Source organism: Coregonus clupeaformis, unplaced genomic scaffold (genome assembly GCF_020615455.1).
Source record: "Coregonus clupeaformis isolate EN_2021a unplaced genomic scaffold, ASM2061545v1 scaf0006, whole genome shotgun sequence".
Classification (NCBI taxonomy): domain Eukaryota; kingdom Metazoa; phylum Chordata; class Actinopteri; order Salmoniformes; family Salmonidae; genus Coregonus; species Coregonus clupeaformis.
Window position 1 is genome coordinate 494,062 of NW_025533461.1, and position 6,050 is coordinate 500,111.

Genomic DNA, 6,050 nt, shown 5'->3' on the forward strand with positions numbered 1-6,050 from the left:
GAAGAATGAAAGGACTGTTCTCTTTTTAAAAGTCACAGGGAACAATGACACGTGGACGGACAGACAGACCAGACAGACAGACAGACAGACAGACAGACAGGCAGGCAGACAGACAGACAGACAGACAGACAGACAGACAGACAGACAGGCAGACAGACAGACAGACAGACAGACAGACAGACAGGCAGAGACAGACAGGCAGAGAGAGACAGACAGACAGACAGACAGACAGACAGACAGACAGACAGACAGACAGACAGACAGACAGACAGACAGGCAGAGACAGACAGACGAGACAGATAGGCAGACAGACAGGCAGACAGACATACAGACGAGACAGACAGACAGACAGACAGACAGACAGACAGACAGACGAGACAGACAGACAGACAGACAGACAGACAGATGAGACAGACAAGACAGAACGGCAGAGACAGACGGACAGAGACAGGCAGACAGACAGACAGACAAGACAGAACGGCAGAGACAGACGGACAGAGACAGGCAGACAGACAGACAGACAAGACAGAACGGCAGAGACAGACGGACAGAGACAGGCAGACAGACATACAGATGAGACAGGCAGACAGACAGGCAGACAGATGAGACAGACAAGACAGAACGGCAGAGACAGACAGACAGACAGACAGACAGACAGACAGACAGACAGACAGACAGACAGACAGACAGACAGACAGACAGACAGAATTAATGGGTTTTCCATGCAGCCGGCCTTACAGTATTTTATGATTTAGGGACTTTGGTGTTAAAGGGGCTAGCCAGTCCAACTGCAGGCAGAATAAATTCCAGTGAAGGCGTGGGAGTCAGTGTGTACGTCCCAAATGGCACCCTATTCCCTATATAGTGCACTACTTTAGACCAGAGAATGGCACCCTATTCCCTATGTAGTGCACTACTTTAGGCCAGAGAATGGCACCCTATTCCCTATATAGTGCACTACTTTAGACCAGAGAATGGCACCTATTCCTATATAGTGCACTACTTTAGACCAGAGAATGGCACCCTATTCCCTATATAGTGCACTACTTTAGACCAGAGAATGGCACCCTATTCCCTATATAGTGCACTACTTTAGACCAGAGAATGGCACCCTATTCCCTATATAGTGCACTACTTTTGACCAGAGAATGGCACCCTATTCCCTATATAGTGCACTACTTTAGACCAGAGAATGGCACCCTATTCCCTATATAGTGCACTACTTTAGACCAGAGAATGGCACCTATTCCCTATATAGTGCACTACTTTAGACCAGAGAATGGCACCCTATTCCCTATATAGTGCACTACTTTAGACCAGAGAATGGCACCCTATTCCCTATATAGTGCACTACTTTAGACTCAGAGAATGGCACCCTATTCCCTATATAGTGCACTACTTTAGACCAGAGAATGGAACCCTATTCCCTATATAGTGCACTACTTTAGACCAGAGAATGGCACCCTATTCCCTATATAGTGCACTACTTTAGACCAGAGAATGGAACCCTATTCCCTATATAGTGCATTACTTTTGACCAGGGCCCTAGAAACTACTGTCAGACTACAGCACTTTATGTAATTGGCTGAGTTACGAAATAGTTTTTTTTTTTCAGTCATTTAGCAGACGATCTTATCCAGAGCGACTTACAGTTAGTGAGCGCATTCATTTTTCTTTTCCATACTGCCCCCCACCCCCGTGGGAAAACGAACCCACAACCCTGGCGTTGCAAACGCCACGCTCTACCAACTGGGCTACACGGGACTTTTCATCCCAGAGTGCTGTAGGTTTTACTGCTCTATCTCTCACCTACACAGATTACAGACAGCCTGCCTCATGGACTATATAGGCTGGTTGTGGGATCTGTGTTTGGTTTTCTGTTGGAGTACAGTTCATATATACATGGTTGTATATCTGTGAAAATCGTTTTCAGTTGGAGCAGTTCATAAGTCATGGTTGTATATCTGTGTAATTTACAGTAGCAGTATAGTTTATACACTACATGTCCAAAAGTATGTGGACACCTGCTCGTCAAACATCTCATTCCATAATCATGGGCATTGTCATGCTGAAACAGGAAAGGGCCTTCACCAAACTGTTGCCACAAAGTTGGAAGCACATACACAAAAAAAAAAAAAATGTATGCACGCATGACTGTAAGTCGCTTTGGATAAAAGCGTCTGCTAAATGGCATATTATTATTATTATTATTATTATTATTATAGAATCATCTAGAATGTCATTGAATGCTGTAGCATTAAGATTTCCCTTCACTGGAACTAAGGGGCCTAGCCCGAACCATGAAAAACAGCCCCAGACCATTATTCCTCCTCCACCAAACTTTACAGGTGGCACTATGCACTGGGGCAGGTAGCGTTCTCCTGGCATCCGCCAAACCCAGATTAGTCCATCGGACTGCCAGATGGTGAAGCGTGATTCATCACTCCAGGAATGCATTTCCACTGCTCCAGAGTCCAATGGCAGCGAGCTTTACACCACTCCAGCCGACGCTTGGCATTGCGCATGGTGATCTTAGGCTTGTGTGCGGCTGCTCAATCCATGGAAACCCATTTGATGAAGCTCCCGACAAACAGTTATTGTGCTGAAGATGCTTCCAGAGGCAGTTTGGAACTCGGTAGTGAGTGTTGCAACTGAGGACAGACTATTTTTACGTCCCGTTCTGTGAGCTTGTGTGGCCGACCACTTCGCGACTGAGCCGTTGTTGCTCCTAGACGTTTCCACTTTAGAATAACAGCAATTACAGTTGACCGGGGCAGCTCTAGCAGGGCAGAAATTTGACGAACTGACTTGTTGGAAAGGTGTCATCCTATGACGGTGCCACGTTGAATGTCACTGAGCTCTTCAGTAAGGCCTTTCTACTGCCAATGTCTGTCTATGGAGATTGCATGGCTGTGTGCTCGATTTTATACACCTGTCAGCAACGGGTGTGGCTGAAATAGCCAAATCCACTAATTTGAAGGGGTGTCCACATACTTTTGTATATATAGCTTATATTCATCAACTCTACTGTGTCTGGACAAATACTGACAGTAGAACTAATGGAGTCTGGTCAGGTCTGATAACCAGGTGGCAAATCGCATCTCTGCATGTCTGGCAGACATATCAGTGTGGATGTCGGATCACCACCTCAAGCTGAACCTCGGCGAGACGGAGCTGCTCTTCCTCCCGGGGAAGGACTGCCCGCTCCACGATCTCACCATCACGGTTGACAACTCCATTGTGTCCTCCTCCCAGAGTGCAAAGAACCTTTGCATGACCCTGGAAAACACCCTGTCGTTCTCCGCTAACATCAAGGCGGTGACCCGATCCTGTAGGTTCATGCTCTACAACATTCGGAGAGTACGACCCTGCCTTACACAGAAAGCGGCACAGGTCCTAATCCAGGCACTTGTCATCTCCCGTCCGGATTACTGCAACTCGCTGTTGGCTGGGCTCCCTGCCTGTGCCATTAAACCCCTTCAACTTATCCAGAACGCCGCAGCTCGTCTGGTGTTCAACCTTCCCAAGTTCTCTCATGTCACCCCGCTCCTCCGCACACTCCACTGGCTTCCAGTTGAGGCTCGCATCTACTACAAGACCATAGTGCTTGGCTACGGAGCTGTGAGGGGAACGGCACCTCCTTACCTTCAGGCTCTGATCAGACCCTACACTCAAACGAGGGCACTACGTTCATCCACCTCTGGCCTGCTAGCACCCTTACCTCTACAGAAGCACAGTTCCCGCTCAGCCCAGTCAAAGCTATTCGCTGCTCTGGCACCCCAATGGTGGAACAAGCTCCCCCACGATGCCAGGACAGCGGAGTCACTGACCACCTTCCGGAGACACTTAAAACCCTACCTCTTTAAGGAATACCTGGAATAGTATAAAGTAATCCTTCTTCAACTGGGCCCTCTGGTGTATAACTAGGACCTGGAGGTTTAAACTCTGGGCCCTTCTAGTGTATAACTAGGACCTGGAGGTTTAAACTCTGGGCCCTTCTAGTGTATAACTAGGACCTGGAGGTTTAAACTCTGGGCCCTTCTAGTGTATAACTAGGACCTGTTTTATTTTTTTCCTGGTCCGATCACATGGTCAGGACAAACTCCTGGCCCTATCAAAGGACAAACTCCTTGCCCTATGACAGGACAAACAGATTCAAATCATTTCCCAACAACTCATCGGTAATTGAACAAGATTCTGTACAATTCTTCTTGGTGTGTACATTTAACCAGGGCCCAGTGTTGCGAGGCTAACAGTCACAGCTCACTGTGGTACAGTAGCTAGCCTAGTAGCATGAGCGCTCAGTGGGTACTGTTGAGAAGCTAACAGTAACTAGTAGCATGAGCGCTCAGTGGGTAGGTCTGTAACTTACTGTTGAGAAGCTAACAGTAACTAGTAGCGTTAGCGCTCAGTGGGTAGGTCTGTAACTTACTGTTGAGAAGCTAACAGTAACTAGTAGCATGAGCGCTCAGTGGGTAGGTCTGTAACTTACTGTTGAGAAGCTAACAGTAACTAGTAGCATGAGCGCTCAGTGGGTAGGTCTGTAACTTACTGTTGAGAAGCTAACAGTAACTAGTAGCGTGAGCGCTCAGTGGGTAGGTCTGTAACATACTGTTGAGAAGCTAACAGTAACTAGTAGCGTGAGCGCTCAGTGGGTAGGTCTGTAACTTACTGTTGAGAAGCTAACAGTAACTAGTAGCGTTAGCGCTCAGTGGGTAGGTCTGTAACTTACTGTTGAGAAGCTAACAGCAACTAGTAGCGTTAGCGCTCAGTGGGTAGGTCTGTAACTTACTGTTAAGAAGCTAACAGTAACTAGTAGCGTTAGCGCTCAGTGGGTAGGTCTGTAACTTACTGTTGAGAAGCTAACAGCAACTAGTAGCGTTAGCGCTCAGTGGGTAGGTCTGTAACTTACTGTTGAGAAGCTAACAGTAGCTAGTAGCATTAGCGCTCAGTGGGTAGGTCTGTAACTTACTGTTGAGAAGCTAACAGTAACTAGTAGTGTTAGCGCTCAGCGGTCAGGTCTGTAACTTAAGGTTGAGAGGCTAACAGTGGCTAGTAGCGTTAGCGCTCAGTGGGTAGGTCTGTAACTTACTGTTGAGAGGCTAACAGTAGCTAGTAGCGTTAGCGCTCAGTGGGTAGGTCTGTAACGTATTGTTCATGGGGGGTTTGTGATGAGAGGGATGGAAACACAAGAGCTAGCTGTCAGAGTCTGGAGTAACTGTAAGTCATTGGGACTGAGGGATAAAGAGGCATTGTCTTACTGCCAGTGGCTCTCTACACCTTCTGTCCTGCAGCTGTGAGTGTGAAAACAAACCTTCAGTTTCTCTCTCCACCGCTGGATGTAGGCTACAGCTGTACAACTGCTAGCTGTCCAAATGTGTAGGACAGTCATAACACTGTACTTGTCAATTATGTAACTTATTTGTAAATACATGGTTTTAGAATAGAATTGAACAGAATGTAGTAGGATGTTGTGGCCAACAACAAGTTAATATCAGTTAGATTTCACCATAGGATTTTATGAACCATTAGATTTTTTTCAATCGGGGTGGTCCATTCATAATGACTGGTCTTCTCAGGTCGGGAGGGGGTGAGAGAGAGGCGGGAGGGGGAGAGAGAGAGAAAGGGGCAGATCTGTTAAAGAGGAACCAGCCGCGTCAATGCGTTGTCTGTGTCCACTGCCCATTGTCCTTTGTTTCTAATCTCACTATTATAGGCCTATTGCAATCTGAAAAGCATGTATGTGAATGTTTAGAAGGGACAGTCTTCGCTAATTGTATTGTTATGGTGCAATGGCTATCCTATCCCATCATTGATGGTAAATTGGCATGGCATAATAGCCTCTGTGCCAGAGGTTGCCCAAAATGTGTCTTGAAGCAATTATGCAAATTATGGAGATCCCAAGAGACAATGCCCCGGAATCCGAACAGGTCGAATTAATTATCAGTCATATATTTTTTTTAGGTCATTTTGTGTGCTATTCAAGTGGCGAGAGACATAGAGGGAACATGATGTCCGAATCTCTTTCCACTCCTCTCCGCTGTGCGCTG